The sequence below is a fragment of the Sus scrofa genome, chromosome 3 (genome assembly GCF_000003025.6).
Source record: "Sus scrofa isolate TJ Tabasco breed Duroc chromosome 3, Sscrofa11.1, whole genome shotgun sequence".
In the NCBI taxonomy this organism is placed as follows: domain Eukaryota; kingdom Metazoa; phylum Chordata; class Mammalia; order Artiodactyla; family Suidae; genus Sus; species Sus scrofa.
In genome coordinates, this window is record NC_010445.4 from 104,374,094 (window position 1) to 104,396,513 (window position 22,420).

The window sequence follows — 22,420 nt, forward strand, 5'->3', positions numbered from 1 at the left end:
AATAAACCCTGACACCTATGGTCAATTAATCTTTGACAAGGGAGGCAAGAACATAAAATGGGAAAAGGAAAGTCTATTCAGCAAGCATTGCTGGGAAACCTGGACAGCTGCATGCAAAGCAATGAAACTAGAACACACCCTCACACCATGCACAAAAAAAACTCCAAATGGCTGAAAGACTTAAATATACAACAGGACACCATCAAACTCCTAGAAGAAAACATAGGCAAAACACTCTCTGACATCAACATCATGAATATTTTCTCAGGTCGTCTCCCAAAGCAATAGAATTAGAGCAAAAATAAACCCATGGGCATCATCAAACTGAAAAGCTTTTGTACAGCAAAGGAAACCCAAAAGAAAACAAAAAGACAACTTACAGAATGGGAGAAAATAGTTTCAAATGATGCAACGGACAAGGGCTTAATCTCTAGAATATATAAGCAACTTATACAACCCAACAGCAAAAAAACCAATCAATCAATGGAAAAATGGGCAAAAGACCTGAATAGACATTTCTCCAAAGAAGATATACAGATGGCCAACAACACATGAAAAAATGCTCAACATCGCTGATTATAAGAGAAATGCAAATCAAAACTACCATGAGATACCACCTCACACCAGTCAGAATGGCCATCATTCATAAATCCACAAATAACAAGTGCTGGAGGGGCTGGGGAGAAAAGGGAACCCTCCTGCACTGCTGGTGGGAATGTCAACTGGTACAGCCACTATGGAGAACAGTTTGGAGATACCTTAGAAATCTATACATAGAACTTCCATATGACCCGCAATCCCACTCTTGGGCATCTATCGGACAAACTCTACTTAAAAGAGCACATGCACCCGCATGTTCATTGCAGCACTATTCACAATAGCCAGGACATGGAAACAACCCAATGTCCATCGACAGATGATTGGATTCGGAAGATGGGGTATATATACACAATGGAATACTACTCAGCCATAAAAAAGAATGACATAATGCCATTTGCAGCAACATGAATGGAACTAGAGAATCTCATCCTGAGTGAAATGAGCCAGAAAGACAAAGACAAATGCCATATGATATCACTTATAACTGGACTCTAATATCCAGCACAAATGAACATCTCCTCAGAAAAGAAAATCATGGACTTGGAGAAGAGACTTGTGGCTGCCTGATGGGAGGGGGAGGGGGAGGGGGAGGGAGTGGGAGGGATCGGGAGCTTGGGCTTATCAGACACAATTTAGAATAGATTTACAAAGAGATCCTGCTGAGTAGCATTGAGAACTATGTCTAGATACTCATGTTGCAACAGAAGAAAGGGTGGGGGAAAAACTGTAATTGTAATGTATACATGTAAGGATAACCTGACCCCCTTGCTGTACAGTGGGAAAATTAAAAAGAAAATAAATTAAAAAAAATTTATTGAATGATAAAAGTGAAAAAGGGATCACGTATCTGTCATTAGGAACTGTGTACTAGTCGGAGAATAAGCCTCATAGCCTACACTTCAAGTTGTGTGGTAAGTACTGCAATGCACCTGCACACACACACACACACACACAGACACACAGACACACAGACAATCCTGCAGCAAGACATATAAGGAGATAGATCTCTGTCCCTAGAGGAGAGATCAGGCAAAAAGGCAATTAGCCAGTCTGCAAGTAGGGTAGAGACATTCAAACGGTGGGGAAAGTATGTGTAAAGACTTCAAATATTAAAAATCAAGTAATAAAAGTTTTCAGGGCACTTTGAGCTGACTGATATTGAACAAGATTAAAATGGATAGAATAGAGTTGAAGTGTTAAAAATGGCTTGTGTAGATTACAAGGCTTCAAGTGAAGCTTGGGAGGACTTAAGGGGAAAAATATTACTTTACATGAAAAGATATTGATAGCATCACCAATTTGCCAATATTTACATATCAAATATTGTAATATGTACATATTTAGTATCTCTTATTTTCTAATCTCCTTTATGATCTTCCTTCCTTTATTTCCCTTGGACATTACTGCATATTGGTACTCAGCTAGACCCTCAGGGGAAGCATGTTGCTGATCCCTATACTAGACCAGCTGCCTAAGAGTCAAGGCCATCATCTCATGTGTTAACATTCTTTAAATATAGTCAGCAATCCTACAAACTGACAGGCAAATGGTTTGGCAAAAAATCAGATCCTGACAAGAAACTTGTTAGGTAACATGAGTATGCACAAAAAAGTAAAATAATTCCATTGCCATCTGGCTCTTGGGCACCCATATACACAGCAACAAATTGTTTGCATGTTGGCACTGTTGATATGTCTAAAGCTGTCATAGTACTGAAGAATTTACAGCCTTGATTGTCTTTGAAGTCTTTGCTTAAAACCAAAAAATAAAATAAAATTAGAGTCAGTAACCCTTGTCTGAGTCTGGTCCAAAACAAAAACAAAGTTAGATGGCTTCAAAGGAAAAAAGCCAACTGTCCACCCACTGGAAAAAGAGATAGAAGAGGGCAACCATGTGGCATATGTAAGAGTGAGGATGAGAGTAAAAAAAATGTTCGAATCAATTCAACTCACTTAATCAGCCATGGGTAAAAAAAGAATCATTAAATTTAGTCAACTGGAATAATTTGGATCAAAGACTGAAAATGATGAAACAGATCTTTTTGAATGCTCCGAGTTAAATGATCACTGATCTGAACAACAGTAAAATCTATCAGCTAGATATTGCTGAGATTCAAACATCCTAGAATATATGAAAGAGAAAGAATTTTACCTGTAGAGTTTTCTGTATCAGGGCTATTGAGGAGGTCAGACCAGTTGGGAGCTGGAGAAAGTCTGCTCCTCTACCAGACTGCAAATGCATCAAAAACATCCATGTTCCTGTTTAGAATGGTCACTGTTCAGAGTATTTGCTGCCTCTGTTCTCCTCTTTCCAGAAAGCCTTCTGTCTCCCTTTACTCTCAATTGGTTGAGAGACTTCATTTACTTAACAAAGAAAAGGGAGGCATTTATCAGCTGTGCTTGCTGACTGAACTGTGGGGACTGATGGAGATGTTTAAGATGATATCCGGAGGGATTTGTATCAAGCTTAATCTATTAATCATTTAAAATTAATGATCAGGGAGAGAGTCAGACAGTGTTATAAGTTCCTCAGTGTTACTAATTGTATCATGTGAAACCATATAGGAAGATGAAAGAATAATAAAAGTACAGGCAAGTGAAAAAGAAGAAAAATTTAATATTGAATAAAATCTCATAAAATTTTGTCTAGTTAAAATACTGAGCCCCAAATTCTGCAGTAGCCTTTTGCTTTATAAATAGTGGCATGATGGTAGAAGTTATTAATTAAGCAAAATTCTAAAATGAACTTTGCTATTTTAAGTTGACCTAAACTATTTGTTTTTTGCACTTATAACATTCTAAAATAAATTGCTTCACATGGCCCTTTAAATACCTTTAACATCCTAATGGTTAATTAATCCTATTGTTTCAGTGATTTCTTAACACTCTGCAATTCTGAAAAGTTCACAATAGTTTTCCAAAATGTACTCTAAGTTCAGGTGTGAATGAAGCATACCAGATTCGACTATTACATATGTTTAAAATATAAAGTCATAACTAGCTCCAACGCTAATTCATTTGAAAACAAATTTTATTTTTTTATGTAAGGTGACTTGAAAACAGAAAGCTATTGTCAAATTATTTCATTACATTAAACAATGTATGGTTGAATAGGTTAAAAAAGACCTAACAGAAAATTGAGTTCAAATATTGAGGTTGCGTGCTTGACAACGTATGTTCTAAAACGTTTTGGAGTAGGAGAGCAAAAAAAATTTGACTTTCCATTCTGTTAGTACAAACTTAGAAACTGAAAAGGTCAGTTCTGTTTGAGAGAAGCTCCAGAAGAGGAGCAAATTTCCCTTGTGAAACATAATATGTAAGGGAAAGGAAGAAGACAATGTTTTTTGAAGTATGAAGTGATAGGAAGTCTTTAGTAAAAAAATACAAGAAAAGAATTGGGCAAGAGATGTACCAATGTTCAATGTCAAAGTTAGGTGTGCTGGGCCCTAGATGTTTTGTGACAATGCCGACAGAATAAAGACTAAAAACCATGTAAGCAAAGAAAAAAAGGAAGTGATGAATCAAGATGTGAGATTAGTGATTGGCTCAGCATAATGACAAGATTTTCTGTAAGGAAAAATAAGACCTATACTGAAAAGCGAAGCTGAGTTTCATTTTATCAATCTCAAAAATGAGCATTTTATAATAGTATGCAAAAACAAATGGGGTTCTCAGAAGTAGGTGGCAAGACTCAAATAACGTCTATAAATGCTCTTTAATGCTTGTGTCTTTAAAAAAAAAAAAAAAGTAACAACAACAACAAAAACAAACACACAAAACAGATCCAATCTGAGAGCCAGGAGGATCTACAAATTTAACAGGGCTGTGATGCTTTGGAACTAAATTCCTGTGGTAAATAGATATGGATTGATTATGTCCCCTGAAAAGAGTTTACAACATCTCAAAGACCAAACATGTTATGGTGTGTGAGTCAACACTTCTCTCAATTCACTTGCGAGTCTTATCACTGGGAGGTCAATAGCTATCATTACTCAGGGCGTAGTGTGAAAGAAATAGATTTTGGTAGAAAAATAGAAAGAAATTTCAAAGAAAACTTAATGTACTTGAGTTCTTGAAAAACTTTACTTCATTCTTTTAACAATAAGCAGTGTGGGGCCAAACAACTAAGAAAAAATTATTTCAGGTTGCATTTGCAACATCTCTGGAAAGTGAATGGATGGACACTTTAACTAAAAAAAGTTCAGTGTGTTTGTCTCTCTATTTAGAGAGAATGTGGAATTTAAGAGGCAATAGATTTAAGGGCACGTGATAAATTGGAGGTGAAATGGTCACTTTAAAAAGATCTATTCAACTAATCAACATGCACAACTATGATAAATTTCATAAATGACAATGTGGCATTCAGAATGGTGCAAGAAAGGGTTTTTTCAGAGCTTTTTAGAGGAAGATATGCCTTTGATTAAAATATACTTAAAAATCAGTTTGGTTATCAATTTCATTAAGTTTTTCCCATAAATAACTAGAAACATATAGTCAACTATCCTCACTTCTCCATTCCTTCATTCATAATATACACAGGGAATTATGTTTTAGCCAAATCTATTTCCTCAACTGGGTTGGGCATACCACAATTTAATCTTTCATCTGGACTATTAAAATTTGAAGGCATTAACACCCTTCCATCTCTCATCACCCTAAAGCTGTCTTTTTAAAATCTATCTATTTAAATTTAAATATATGCCCTTCATTTTAATTTAACAAGCAGCTACTCTTTGCAAGGCACTCTTTTAAACTAAAATCAAGGAGACAGTGGCAAGTGTGCATGTTCCTGCATTACTTAGTTCAGACTGCCCAGCATAAAACAGCCTCCCACATGACACTGAATAGTTTTCCAGTGTATCTTTATTCAAAAAATTTTCAATACACTTATTTTCACAAAGAAAATATCAAATATGATCTAATGGATTCATGAACCTCTAAACATTATTTTTTTTTCTTTTTTAGAGTTTACATTGGTTATTTTCTGAATGTGGATTCTGGCTACAAAGACTTAAAGTTACCCATATAAGGAAATGTCACTCCCTCATAAACCATCAGTCTGACTTTTCAGGGAATGCTTTTTTATGACCATTGCCTTTCCTAAAAATCTCATGACTATTTGCTATGACAGCATTTTTTCCTAGTTTTTAAATGTCTTAAATTTAGGGGCACTCTTTATGGACTCATCTATTGACTTTAAAGCTGAACAAAGAACGTCCAAAATGATCAATGGAAGGAAAATTTCCACATGGGAGAAGTGGCTAGATCTCAATCTTGTTTTTTTTTTTTTTTTTTTGTATGTTTGTTTGTTTGCTTGTTTGTTTTGTCTTTCATCCTTTTTAGGGCCGTACCTGTGGCATATGGAGGCTCCCAGGCTAGGGGCCCAGTCGGAGCTGTAGCCACTGGCCTATGCCAGAGCCACAGCAATACCAGATCTGAGCTGACTCTGCAATCTGCACCACAGCTCACGGCAACACCGGATCCTTAACCCACTGAGCTAGGCCAGGGATTGAACCCACAACATCATGTTTCCTAGTTGGATTCCTTTCCGTTGTACCACAACGGGAACTCTATAATCTTGTTTTTATAAGAATTTTTTTTTAAATCTCTTATTTATCTCACTATTATGACCAGCTGTTAAGAACATCTATTGGTCCTCCTTATGTAAGAAATTTCTTTGTGGATCTCCACATAGGACATCTCAGATCATCCAAAGTTATCAGTGAGGGAATAGAAACCTAAGATTTATGTTTTCTCTCCATTGCCAGTGTTTAAAAATCAGTACTCAGTTTTATTAATGAGCCAGTGAATTTGCTCACATAATTCCTCTTTAATGGGAAGCCAAATACCAAGATTTGGGCAGCAGGAGAAGGATCCAAATTGAGAGGCCAGAATAAGAAATCATATAAAAGAGCCAGAGCCTCCATCCTTTGGCATTGACAAGGTTCTTAATTTTAGCTATTCCTGTGGGCATGTAGAGGTATCACTTTGTGGTTTGAATTTGCATTTGTCTGATGACTAATGAAGGAGAGCATCAGCACATGGTTAAGGACCGTTCGTATGTCTTCTTTTGTGAAGAATCTGTTCAAGTATTTGCCAATTTTTAATTGCATCTTTTGTTTTATTTTGGATGGTAAGTTATTTAAATATTTTGAATAAAAGTCCTTTTATCTCATATATGCATTGAAAACATATTCTTCAAATATGTGGCTTACCTCTTCATTTTTTTAACTGTCTTCAAAAACTTATGTTTTATTTTGGTGAAGACCAATTTGTGAGTCATAATACCATGCATGGTTTTTTCCTACATTTTTTCTGAAATATTTACATTTACGATTATGATCCCACTCCAAAAGCTTTGAAGATGGAGAAGATTTCCTATTATCAACAGTTTGTCTTTTACAGACTTACTTTTCAATTATGCAGCATATTAATCTTTATTTCCTTTTTTAAAAAATTATTGCTTTAAGAAAATTAGAAGAGATCTTTTTATGACATATTAGCAAGTTGCTACTCTAAATGGAAAATCTGATGCTTATTAGGAAGTTTATTTTTTAGAATTATAGTTTCCTGGTTTTTGATCAAATTATGGTAATTTTAATTTATAGGAATGATTCATTTCATTACTAATGTCAGATTTATTAGCATATTCTTGCATTAAATATTTTATATTTTACTCTATATATTAATATATCAACTTTACTCCAAATTTTTATGTTTTATATATTTTTACATATTATATACATAGTTGAATATATAGGAGCACTAGTTCCTAACTCATTTACCACTTCAACTGTTTTCACTTAACAATCTAAATAGAAAAAATAATATAATTTTTGCAAACTTTTCATTAGAATGAGCTAAGAGTAAATCATGTGCCATTTTTGTATTTCTCATGTGTATAGACATATATGCAGAAAAATATCTTGGTTTTCAATTTAAGTATCACTTTTACATTGGAAAAGAATACCATTTATTTTCAAGGAAATAGACTTTAATCATTCTTTCAATTCAAGTGTTAGTGTTCAAATAAATCTCACCAAATAAATAGAGTGAAACTGACATAATTAAACGTAATGTAGGGTAAACAGAAGTTAAGAATCAATAAGTATCTCAGTTTGAGATCTCATCACTAAGTGATTTGTGAAACACTCATCTTTCTTCAATCTACATCAAACTCTATTAACGGGTAATGGGATTTTATAGATTCTTGAGAAAATGATGAGTGTCCTGAGAGGTTTGAATATATTTATTCATTTCTAATACATTATTTAGAAATTAGCTTTGTCTGAACAAAATTATTTTTTGAAAATAGAGCATGGCTTGATAGTTGAGATATTATTGGTTACTTTGAATTTTTTAGGGTAGAACTCTCTATTGGAAATGAATATTACAAGCATTTATGATGAATATTAATGAGGTAAAATAGTATGCCTAAATAAAAACAGCAGGTAACCCAAATAGTTTATTTTTAATTCACAATATTTTGCATATTGATTCATTTAAAATTTCTTAGAAGTGCTTTAAATATCTTTCCATATCAATTATTTTTGACATATATTTCCCACATGCTTGTCATTTCTCAGTATTCTGAAGTAAAAATCCATGGAAAATATGGAATGCAGTAAAATTTGTTTTATATTGTGGTGGAAAGAGGCTATTTTAGTTTTATGAGTTTTCATAGTATAGTATATTTAATATAAATTCATGTAGTAAGAGCTTCATAGTAAGAAGGTGGCAGAGGTAGTAAAGTTTTTGAATCTTCCTGATTTCTACCCTCACCCTTATAACATAAGGCAACAAAAATAAAACCAACAATAATGAAAACATCAAATCGCATGAATAGCATTCAAAACAAAACTAAGTGACAAAATGAACTCCCAAATAATAGTGTTTAGGGGCAAAATACTAATAAATTTAAGACCCAATAGTTGTATGAACAATTTTGCCAAAGGAAGAGTGAAAAGCAAAGGGAAATTTAATGAACCTGAGAGACAACTAACAACTAAGTCACAACAAATTATCTTCGCCAAACTAAGGCATTCCCTCTTAGTGTAGAAAGCATGGGTAAATTAATATGAGAATAACAAACTCTGTAGCAGTGCAGTCTCCAATTCACAGTGACTACAAAGAAACTAGGAAAGATTTGAACAAAGCTAGATGGTATGGTTCCAATTGATTTTTTGAAACTAATAATGTAAACTTAGTTTCAGGACAAAACCACATATTGAGGAAAAATTGCTGGGAGTAGAATCTAAATTGAATAAAAGAAATATTATGGACAGGAAAAAAAAAAGAAGCTAGATAAAAGAGGGTGCATGGAGGAAAGATAAGAAAAACTGAGAAGGTAAAAAATCCTATTTCCCAGTAGCTATGAAGGTAGCCAAGCTATTATTGATAACTCCTAATATTCAGAAGAATAATTTAAAAAGCTATCTGAAATCTTCCTTTCCTATGAGAGTCCAATAAAGCTCATCTCAAATCAAAAAACATAAAGTGATTGTGTTTGAATCCTACAAAATTTATTATTAAAAATAGTAATGAGAAAAATACTGGTTTGTAGTCCATGAAAATATGAAAGAACACATGCACCCTGAAAGATGAAAATTTAAATATAATACTTTGAAAAATTATAGAGATAATGAAAAAAGTTATTAATAATTAGACAATTCTGAAATGATATGACAGGATATAAAAAGACTTCTAAGGAGAGGTGGATGATTGAGTTTGTTTTTGTTTTATGTTTCTAATATTGAGATGTTTGATTTTTGAATATTGAGTTCTATGAATTCTTTATATATTTTGGATATTAACCCCATCTCATTAATATATTTGTAAATATTTTCTTCTATTCAATATGTTGCCTTTTTATTTTGTGATGATTTCCTTTGCTGTGCAAAGCTTTTAAATTTAATTAGTTCCCATTTGTTTATTTTTGCTTTTGTGTCTTTTGCTTTAGGACATGGATCCAAAAGTATATTGCTATGATTTATGTCAGAGTGTTATGCCTTTGTTTTCATTTAGGAGTTTTATGGTATCTAGTCTTACACTTAGGTCTTTAATCCATTTTATTTTTGTATATGTGTTAGAGAAGTTCTAATTTTGTTCTTTTTTCATGTAGCTGTCCAGGTTCCCAACACCATTTATTGAAGATATTTTTCTTTTCTCCATTATATATTCTTCCCTCCTTTTCTGTCAATTATTTGATCATAGGTATTTGGGTTTATTTCTGGGCTCTCAGTTCTGTTCCATTAATCTGTGTGTCTGTTTTAGTGCCAAAACAATATTATTTTGATTACTATAGCTTTGTAGTGTAGTCTTAATTCAGGAAGCATGGTTCCTCCAGCTCCATTTTTCTTTCTCAAGAATTTTTTGGCTATCAAAGTTCTTTTGTGTTTCCATACAATTTTAAAATTATTTGTTCTAGTTCTATGAAAAATAACATTCTACCTTTGATGTGAATTATATTGATTCTGTAGAATGTCTTGAGCAATATGGTCACTTTAGCCATATTAATTCTTCAAATTCAAGAACATGGTATATCTTTCCATATGTGTCATCTGCAATTTAATCACTGTCTCATAGTTCTTTGAATACAGGTATTTTACTTCCTTAGGTAGGTAAACTTATTCAAAGTATTATATTCTTTTTGATACAAGAGTATGTGGTATTGTTTTCTTGATTTCTCTTTTGGATACTTGATTATTAGTGTATAGAGATTCAACAGATTTATGTATATTAATTTTGTGTTCTACATCTTTTCTGAATTCATTGATGAGTTCTAGTAGCTTTCTGGTGGCATCTTTAGGATTTTCTATGTATAATATCATGCCATCTGCAAACAGTTAGTTTTGCTTCTTCCTTTCCAATTTAGATTCCTTTTATTTCTTTTTATTTTTTGATTTCTGTGGCTAAGGCATCTGAGACTATGGCAAATGAAAGTGGTGAGAATAGGCATCATGTCTTTTTCAAAAAAATATATATTTACAAAATGGGCAGAAGAAATAGGTATTTTTTCAAGGAGGGGATGCAGATATCCAACTGGAAAACATGAAAAATATGCAACACTGCTAGCAACATGGAAATACAAATCAAAACCACCGTGAGGTATTACCCCATAATTGTCAGAAAGTCTACCATCAAAAATAACACAAATAACAAATGTTGATGAAGATGTGGAGAAAAGAGAACTCTTATATACTGTCGGTGGGAATGCACATTAGTACAGCCACTGCAAAAAACAGACTGGAGTTTTCTCAAAAACTGAAAATAGAACTAGCATGTGACCCAACATTTCCACTCCTTGGTATATATCGAAAAAACATAAAAACACTGATTTTAAAAGACACATGCACCCCAGTGTTCACAATAGCATTATTTACATTTGCCAAGATATGGAAGCAACCTAAGTGTCCATAAACAGATGAAAGGAATAATAAAATGTTATATGTGTGTGTTTGTGTGTGTGTAGTATATACACACAATGGAATACTACTCAGCCATAAAAAGGATGGGATTTTGCCATTTGGGGTAACATGGATAGACTTGGAGGGCTTTATGCTAAGTGAAGTAAGTACGACAAAGATAGACAATTGCTGTGTGATCTCTCTCATATGTTAAATATAAAAAATACGACAAACTAGTGAATAAAACAAAAAAGAAGCAAACTCCATGATATAGAGAATAAATGAGTGGTTGCCAGTGGGAAGAGGGAGGTGGGGAAGGGTAATATAGGGGTAGAATATTAAGAGATACAAGCTATTATGTATAAAATAAGCCACGAGACTATATTGTACAACACGGGAAGTATAGCCAATATTTTATAATAACTATAAATGGAGCATAACTTTTAAAAGTTGTGAATCACCATGTTGTACACCTTAAACTTATATAATATTGTACATCAACTATAGTTCAATAAAAAATAGAGCTGATAGCATTCTTAAGAGAATTAAAAATAAAAGCAAAATTATTTCAGAAATAAAGATTGAACTAGAAAAATACTAGAACAAATGCAATGTTCTAATAATAATGTCAAAGAGTAAATAGGGAGTTCTCATGTGGTGCAGTAGGTTAAGGACCTGGCATTATCTCTGCAGTGGCTTTGATTGCCACTGTGGCATGCATGGGTTCAGCACCTGGCCTGGAAACTTCCACATGCCATGGGTATGGCCAAAAAAACAAGAAAGATAAATTAAGATTAAAAGGAGAAAAATATTTTTATTTAATCAAAATGATTTAGTTAAAAAGATTAAAGGTCTTGAGAGAAAGTGGGAAATATAATATGTATCTATATATCTCTGTCCACCTGTATGTGCATGTGTGTGTTTATCTTACAACATATGTGTAAGAGAAGTCTCTGAATAGAAAGCCAAACCTCTGGAGTTCCCATTGTAGCTCAGCAGGTTAAGGAACCAAATTAATCTCTGTAAGGATGTGGCTTCAGTGTCTGGCATTGCTCACTGGGTTAAGGATCTGTCTTGCCACAAGCTACATGCAGATGTGGCTTGGGTCCCATGTTGCTGTGGCTGTGGTGTAGATATCAGCCACAGCTCCTATTCAACCCCTAGCCTAAGAACTTGCATAGAAGCAGGTGTGGCCATAGAAAGAAAAAAAGAAAAAGAAAACCAAAACCCAGAAATAGAACAATTTAATAATATTTAAATTATAATTTAGGAAATAGACAATATTTAAATTATAATTTAGGAAATAAACTTTAAAAAAAGACAATAGATTTATTCAAAACAACTGGCATCAGAAAAACTTTAATAAAAAAGACAAAATGGATAGTAACATTTAAAGGAAAATACTCAGATTTAGATCAGATTTTTCAAGAGCAAAAATTTCACCAGGATGCAATAGAGTAACATATTTAGATATTAAAAAAAGAAAAACCTTCAAATAAAAAGACGTGTAATGTTCAGTGAACATGTAAGATGTTAGGGAATATTTTTCTCATGATCCTATACTGAGGAATCTACTTTTGGTAAATCAATTTAAACAAGAAAAAAACTGGAGAAGTATTAACAAAATGACTGCTAGTCAACAGTTAATATGTATTTTATAAATGAAATAAAGTGAATATGAGAAGATAGAATTACTGATATGTATGCTGGTAATGTATACACTGTAAAATACATATTGTGTAGTATGTACTCTATGCATCCTGAAGTGTATATTTAGCATATATTTTTTAAATGAGGGAAAAATGGAGAAACTATTTGGCAAATAGATTAAGCTCACTTTTTTTTTCTTAAGCTCACTTTTTTCTTTTTAGGTCCACACCCACAGCATATGGAAATTACCAGGCTAGGGTTGAATAAGAACTGCAGCTGCCGGCCTATGCCACAGCCGCAGAAACGCCAGATCTGAGCTGCATCTATGACCTACACTGCAGCTCATGGTAATGCCGGATCTTTAACCCACTGAACAACGCCCAGGTTCAAACCTTTGTCCTCATGGATACTACTCAGGTTCATTACCGCTGAGCCACAACAGGAATTCCAGATTAAGTTCACTTGTTGCTTCAGATTAGGTGCTGACCTAGAGGGAAGGGAAAGGAAACCTTGAGATGTCTAGCTAATTTCAATCTTGTTCATAGCAGGGAACCAAGACAAACTTGGCAAAAAGAAGGACACTAGTGATGTTATAACAAAGATATTACACTAAAAGTGTCTGGTAGGAAAAAAAAACCTATTTTTTAAAATGTACTTTTAAAAGTTAAGTAACCTATTTAAATACAAAGGAACCCCAAAACAAAAAGAGAAAGATAAAATGAAGTGATACATATATAGAAAATAAAGTCTATATGTTTAGCAGACAAATATGCCAAAACTGAGATGAAATACATCAATCGTATCAGGAAATATAATTAAATTTAAATCACCTGTAAAGAGAGAACCATATATTTTCAATTGACTAGCAAAGCAAAATGCAAAACTACGATTTGTGGAAGATACACACTAAAATGAGGAAGTTTGGAAACATTAACTGTAAGATGGTGAAAGATATAGCAGATAAATTCAAATTAAAAAGAAAGTAAAAGTCACAATCTAATGTTTATTATTATGAAATTCAGATCAATACATACAGAAAGAGAATTTATTATGCTGTTTAGTCTAAAACAAAGTAAAGGTATAATACTTAATAATTACGCACCCTACAAAACAATGACACAGCTTTCTTTATGTATATTTTATTTTTGAAAATTTTATGTATTTTACATAATTATAGCTATAAAATAAAATTTAGTTATGGTAATTCCTAAAAATTCAAAGAAAAGTAACACATAACTATAACTGTGTATCAAAGAACAATTTTAAATTTCTACATCCCTGGTGGTATAAACTTGAGGACAAAAAGAACAAAATACTTAAAATATTTTCTTCAGTGATTGTGTTAATATAATGTTGGTATTGCAATTCTGAGATGGTAATGTTTGTAGCATGTGATAAATAAAAACAAAGAAAAAGAATTAGAGTGGTGCTAGTGAGAAATGAGATTTTCAAAATAAGAAATGAAAGAAATATATACAAGATTAAAGAAGTCAAGTTAAAATTCCAACAGTTTTAAGTTTAAGTTAGAAATATCTCTGTGAACTCAATGTTCTAAATTGCTTCACAGGACTCAGGAGCCAACATATATAGGATCCACCAACCAAATTTGAGTCAGTTTGAATAAGAATGCAACAAAAATAGAAAATGATTAAAACATTTCAGATATATTTTTAATTTTTTAAAGTATATTTGATTTACAATGTAGTGCCAATTTCTCCTGTCAAATGAATTTTAATCCATGAGTTCATAATGATAAAAAATTAAAAGTTCACTAACACATTTGAAGGATGCTAGTGAACAAATTCATTATTTTTTAAAACCTGATTCATAAAGATTCGATTATTTGTCTAGTCTTACTTTACTGTACGAACTGTGGCTCAGGATAAGTAAAATAGCTGATATGGCGAAGTTTAATTTTACAGAAGCGATTCAGATGATCAGGCACTTTGGATGAACATGTTAAACAGCACCATGGATTGCAATTTGCAAAACCCAGCCTGTGTAAAATGACCCAAAGGTCAAATGACCCAGTTTCTTCAAAGAGCAAATTTCAAGGAGGAAAAAAAGGCACAAAGCGTTGGAACTTGATATAACAGCAGAAGGATGGTTGGTGACTTTTCTGATTCCACTATATGCATTGCCAAAGGGTATGCATGAATATCCTTGCCATACTGGATTTCGGAGTAAATAGTGAAGGCTTTTGATCCAAATTATAGAACATATTGGGAGGTGGTACTTCCTCAGCTGTGCCTTGATGTAGCTAGAATAGTAACATGGACTGGCATCTGTTTCATGGATACCTTGGGAGTCCTGGCAAACATCTCTCAGATGGACAGCATACCAAGAATAAAAAGTGTGGCATGGAGGTTTCCAAAACAAAATAATTTAATTAGAAATAGCAATCATGGAACAAAGATTTAGGAATATTTATATATATACACTCATATGTATAAATATTTCAATTTTAGCTTGCTTCTTTGCTAGAGTAATTTGTTGAATAGCTGGCATGGTTTAAATACAGTAAGAGATTTATCAAGCAGTACACAAAAACAGACATTACATTGTAGGTGTATGGCCTACAACCTGGTACTTATCTCCTAATTATACTCATTTTTTTTTTTTTTTTTGGTCTTTTGTCTTTTTGTTGTTATTGTTGTTGTTGTTGCTATTTCTTGGGCCGCTCCCGCGGCATATGGAGGTTCCCAGGCTAGGGGTTGAATCGGAGCTGTAGCCACCGGCCTACGCCAGAGCCACAGCAACGCGGGATCCGAGCCGCATCTGGGACCTACACCACAGCTCACGGCAACGCCAGATCGTTAACCCACTGAGCAAGGCCAGGGATCGAACCCGCAACCTCATGGTTCCTAGTCGGATTCGTTAACCACTGCGCCACGACGGGAACTCCTGCAATATTTTTTAATAGAAATTTTAGAATCTGTGGGTATGCCATAACTTACAATCTCAAGTTTTAGGTGGTAGAAATGGTCTTCTGGGAATGAGAGTCAGTGCACAGTCCAGTTCCTATGGGGTCCGAATTTATCTTACTGTTGTTTCACCCTTATTCTAGCCTCTTGTCCAGTTTAGAAGATATTAACAGGACACCTACTGGGAAGCTGATATCAAGAAAGGCTAGTTGATTACTAGAAAAGGATTAAGGAGATAAGACAATGACAATTCCTGTATCTCTTTATCTTAAAAATCTGGAACAACTGAGCAAGATAAAGGATTCAAAACCAAAGGAAAAAAAAACCTCTCAGGAGGTCTCTCATTTTAAATAACCTCTTTCTTTTGTAATATTTGAGTTATAGAGAAGATACAAAAATGGTACAGAATTCCTGTAATCACAAATGATGGAATAAATACATTTACATAATGAATATATAAGTTTAATAAAATATATTTATTCAGAAAAAAAGAATTCCTGTAATCCCCTCACCGGTTTCCCCCATTTTTAATGTCTAATATTAACTACAATTCATTTGACAAAATGAACACTGATAGAGGTATATTATGATTAACTACATTCTACAATTTATTTGTATCTCACCAGCTTTTATGGTGAAAATGCCTTCTTCTAATATGCTCTTTCAGTTTTCCACTACATGTTACGATATTACATTTAGTTGTCATGTTTCCCCAGTAACTTCAGGTCTGTGATAGTTTCTCAATCTCTGCTTGTTTCAATACCCTGACAGTCTTGCGAAGTACTGGCCAGGTGTCCAGTAAGGTGTCCCTAATCTGGGTTTGTCTCTTATTTGTCTCATGATATGACTGGAGTTCTGGGTATTTTGAAAGACTACAACGTAGATCAAGTACCCTTTTGGTCACATGATATGAAGGGGGGGATACAAGATATTCACATAACGTTTCATTACTTCCTCACTAAGATAGTGTTTGTCAGACTTCCACACTGCAAAGTTATTATTTTTTCCATTCCCTACTCTAGTTTTGGAAGTGAGCCACTAAGTCTAGTTCATCCTCAGTGTAGTAGGGGGTTGGAATTAAACTTTAACTAGATCTCTTTTACTTACGTGGTACATTTTCACTTAATTCAACTAATGTTCAAGTATTGCTGAATGGTTTTTCAACAAATACGGAATCATTCACAGCTCTTTCTATCTCTTCTTGTATTCTTCCCTCAGTGAAAAGCAGACATGTCTTCATCCTTGACTGCTGTTTTCTTTATTTTTAACTTATAACTCTGTCTTGCACTGAAAACTCTTCCCCCGCTTATGCATGTGTATTTTAATGTCATAACCATTCTATTAGCATCATAATTACTTCCAAATTATTATTGCATTCTTCTAATTTGGGGTCCAAGACATCTTTATTTCTTCTATGAAATTGATAAGGAATCTTTTTAGTGTCATATGGTTGCGGATTTCAAAATTATTACATTTAAAAACTTGTGTGGTTCAGATTCTTCCTACACCTTTAGGAGAATTCTGATGATACAGCTAGGGTAACGAAAAACATTCCCACTATCATTCCTGCTATTTAACATAATATTTCAGAGAGGAGATTGAGATGGTGGAGTGGCAGGATGCGGATTTCATCTCCTCCAGCAAACACATAAAAAATGCATCTACATTTGGAACAATTATCACTGAAAGCTAACTGGAGACTGCAAGAAGGGTTTTTATACAACCAAGACTGTAAGAAAGAGCCACTGAGAATGGGTAGGAAGGGAAGAGAAGCGATCAGATCAGGACCTCTTTCCTTGGGAGGGGATTGAAAACTGCAAGAGCAGCTGGCTCGCACCCTAGCACGATCTGAACAAATGTTCCATCCTGTGTTACTTCAGAACTCAGCTCCATGCTGGGGTGAGGGCAGTAGAAGACAGGGGTTGAGCTCAACTGTGAGGGATGGAGGAGGTTCATTCCTGAAGTGGTGTCTGAGAAGAGCAGGGGAAGTCATTACTGGTGCTTATATAGATAGCCCATCAGAAACAGTCCAGGTCTCAGACACTAGCTGGACCACCATATTCCACATCATAACCCACACTGAGTGTCCACACCAGCCTCGCTCACTCCAGCACTGCTCCTCTCTGTCATGCTGTTGCCTGTTCTGGGACTTGGGAGAACACACACTTAAAAGAAATGCAGCCAGATCAGATCCGAGACTTAGAACTTCTGCTTTGGCAATTTGGGGCCTGGCCCTGTTGTCAGTGTCACCACTGAGCAGAGCAGAAGACTTAGCCCACATCTGGTTCTGGCCCTAACACCTCTGTCTCCAGCCACGAACATCTTCATCTGAGGAAAGATGACTTGTGCTCACATAAAATCCAGCACTCCCACCAAAGCCACTGGGCACATGTGGACTGTATAGGGACAGTGTCACAAAAAGGCACCACTTCAGGGTATTTAATTTCATAGAGTTGGCAAAAGTTAAGAAAACTGAGAAGAGAGAGTAGTTTGTCTAGATTAAAAGAGTAATAGGAAACCTCTGGAAAAAACAACAAGTGAAACAGAAATAAAGAATTTACCAGATGAAGAATTCAAAGTATTATTAATAAAAATACTAGCTGAATTAAGAAAAAGAATAGGTGAACACAGTGAGAATTTTATCAGAGAAGTAGAAAATATAAAAAAGCACCAGCCAGAACTGAAGAATACAATAACTGAAATGAAAAACACACTAGAAGGAACTAATGACAGACTAGGTGAAACCCTGAAGAAAGCATAAGTAATTTGGAAGATAGAGTAATGGAAGTCACCCAATCAGAACAGTAAAAAGAAAACCAAATTTAAAAAATTAAAACATTTTAAGGGATATCTGATGCACCATCAAGCATACCAACCTCTCATTATAGGGGTCCCAGAAGAATAAGAGAGAAGAGAGGGAGTTGAAAATATATTTGATAAAATTATGACTGAAAATTTCCCAAAGCTGAAAAAGGAAAAGTTATACAGGTAAAAGAATAACAGAGAGTCCCAAACAAGATGAATCCAAAAAGACTCATACCAAAACATGTCATAATTAAAATGGCCAAAGATAAAGAGAGGATCCCCAAACTGGCAAGAGATAAACAGTCATTCATATACAAGGGAACTCCAATAAGATTATCAGCATTTTTTTTTTTTTTTTGCAGAAGATTTTTATGCCAGAAGAGACAAGCATGATATATTCAAAGTGCTGAAAAGGGAAAAACCTGCAATGTAGGGTATTCCACCTAGTGATATTATTATTTAGATTTGAAGGAGAGATAAAGAACTTCCCAGAAAGCAAAAACTATCAATACTAAACCTATCCTAAAAGAAATATTAAAGGGTAATCTCTAAATGGAAAAGAAATTCTGTAACAAATGTAAAATCCCATTAGTAAAGGCAAATATATAGTAAAGGCTTAGGATAAAACACTTAAATAAACTAATATGAAGATTTAAAGACAAAAAATTGTAAATCAACTATGACTACAATAATTTGCAAAGAGATAAACATGAAGATGCAAATATGCTATCAAAAACAAAACGTGGGGGAGAGAGAGTGAAAAATGTAGATAATTTAGAAAGTGCTTGAAATTTATGGACTACCTATTTAAAACAAATAAATATAGCTATATGTAAACATATGAGAACCTTATGCTAACCACAAATCGGAAACCCACAATAGATGCACAAAGGCAAGAGAGAAAGGAAAACAAATATACAACTAAAGAAAAACATCAAATTGCAATGTAAGAAACAAAAAGAAGAAAAGAGCAGAACTATAAAAACAACTGGAAAAATAAGTATTAAAGTGGAAATAATTACATTTCTATCAATAATTACTTTAAATGTCAATGGACTAAATGCTCCAATCAAAAACATAGGTGGCTGATTGGACAAAACAAAGACAAAACCAAAACCATGTATGTACTGAATGCAAGAAACTCACTTCAGAGCTCAAGGCACACACTGACTAAAAGGGAGGAAATGCAAAAGGATATCTCACACAAATAGAAATGGCCAGAAAGGAGGGTTAATAATACTCATATCAGATAAAACAAGTGTATTATTAAAAGATAAGTGTTTTTATTATAATGATAAAGGGATTAATACAAGAAGAAATTATCACATGCATTAACAAATATGCACTCAATACAGAAATACCTAAATATATAAAGCAAATTCTATCAGACGTAAATGGAGAAATTGACAATAGTATAATAATAGTTGGAGACGTTAACTCTCCAGTGACATCAATGGACAGGTCTTCTAGACAGGAAATAAATGTGGCAACAGAGGTCTTAGCACCATAGATGGGTTGGACTTAATATCTGCAGGACACTACATCAAAAAATACAGTCATGGAACATTCTCTAGGATAGATGATCTACAAGGTCACAGGACAAACCTCAACAAATTTTAGAGGATAGAAATTATATCAGGCATTTTTTTTTCTGACCACAATAGTATGAAAGTAGAAATACAAATAAAGGAAGAAAAATTTTAAGAACAAAGACATAAACCCTGAAAAACCTGCTACTGAAAAACTAGGTCAATGAAGAAATCAAAGTGGAATTCAGAAAAGACCATGAGACAAATGAAAATGCAAACACAGCTTTCCAAAAATCTATGGTATACAGCAAAAGCAGTACTAAAATGAAAATTTATAGCAACGCAGGCCTACTTAAAAAAAAATCGCAAACACCTAACTTATCATTTAAAGGAATCAGAAAAAAAGAAAAAATGAAGTCCAAAGTCAGCAGAAAGAAAGAAATAATGAAGATCAGAGAGGTAATAAATAAATTGGGCCAAATACAGAAAAGATCAATGAAAGCTAGGGCTGTTTTTTTTAAAGGTAAGTAAAGATAAGTAAAATTGATAAATTGTAGCCAGGGTTTATCAAGAAAAAGGAAAGAGGATGTAAATAAACAAGTAAATGAAAGAAGAGAAATAGCAATCAATAGCAGGGAGATAAAAAAATTAAAAAAGAACTCTATGAACAGCTATATGCCAACAGATTGGATAACTTTGAAGAAATGCACACAATTCTAGGACATACAACCTTACAAGAGTAAATAAGGAAGAAATAGATAATGTAAACAGACCAATTACTAGAAGTGAAATTGAATTTGGAATTATAAAAAAAAATTCCCAACACACAAAAGTCCAGGATTGGATGTCCTTGCAGAGGAATTCCAGCAAACATATAAAGAAGAGATAATACCCAGCTTTCTCAAACTATTCCAAAAAATTGAAGAGTGGGGACTATCAAATTCATTCTATGAAGCCACCATTATCCTGAAACCAAAACCAGAAAATGGCACTATAAAAAATAAAATTTCTTACCAATATCTCTGATTGATATAGATGCAAAAATCTTCAACAAGAAATTATCAAACTGAATCCAGCAATACATTAAAAAGATCATATACCGGGGTTCCTGTCATAGCTCAGTGGTTAATGAATCCGACTAGGAACCATGAGGTTGCAGGTTTAATCCCTGGCCTTTCTCAGTGGGTTAAGGATCCGGCATTGCAGTGAGCTGTGGTGTAGGTTGCAGACGCGGCTTGGATCCCACGTTGCTGTGGCTTTGGCGTAGGCCTGTGTCTGCAGCTCCGATTCGACTCCTAGCCTGGGAACCTCCATATGCCGAGGGAGTAGCCCAAGAAATGGCAAAAAGACAAAAAAAAAACAACAAAAAACAAACAAAATGATCATATACCATGACCAAGTAGAATTTATTTAAGTGATGCAAATGTAGTTCAACATTTGCAAATCAATTAATGTCATAACTACATTAACAAATGGAAAGATAAAAATCACAAGCTCATCTTAATAGACACAGAAAAAGCATTTGGCAAAATCTGAATACATTCATGATAAAATCTGTAATCAAATTGCATATAAAGGGAACATATCTTAATATAATAAAGGCCGTTTAGGTCGTACTCATAACTAACATCATCCTCAATGGTGAAAATCTGAAAGCCTTTCCTTTAAATCAGGAAAAAAACAAGAATGCCCATTCTTACCACTTCTATTTAACATTGTATTGGAAGTCCTAGCCAGAGCCATCAGACAAGAAAAAGAAATAAAAAACATCAAAATTAAATGGGAAGAAATAAAGCCGTCACAATTTGCAGATGACATGATACTATACATAGACAACCCTGAAATCTCCACCAAAAAACTATTAGAACTAATAAATTAATTCAGTGAAGTTTCAGTATACAAGATTACTATACAGAAATATGTTGCTTTTCTATACACTAGTAATTACCTGTTAGAAAGATAAAGCAAAAAAAAAAAATCCTATTTAAAGTTGCATCAAAAAGAACAAAGCACCTAGGATTAAACTCAACCAAGTGGTTAAATACTTATGCTATGAAAACCATAAATCATTGATGAAAGAATTTGAAAATGATACAAAAAAATGGTAAGATACCCATGTTCTTAGATTGGAAGGATTTATGTTCTTAAAATGTCCATACTACCCAAAGCAATCCGGATATTTAATGCAATCTCTATCAAAATACATATGGCATTTTTCATGGAAGTAGAATTTAGTCCTAAAAATTATTTGGAACAACAAAAGATCCAGAATTGCCAAAGCAATTTCAGGAAAAAGAGTAAAGTTGGAGGTATAACCCTCCCAGATTTCAGACTATACTATAAAACTACAGTAATCAAAACACTATTGTAATGGCGCAAAAACAGACACATATATCATTGGAAGAGAATAGAGATCAGAAATAAATCTGCACACCTATGGTCAGTTAATATATGACAAAGTAGGTAAGAATATACAATGGAGAAAATATAGTCTCTTCAATTAGTGG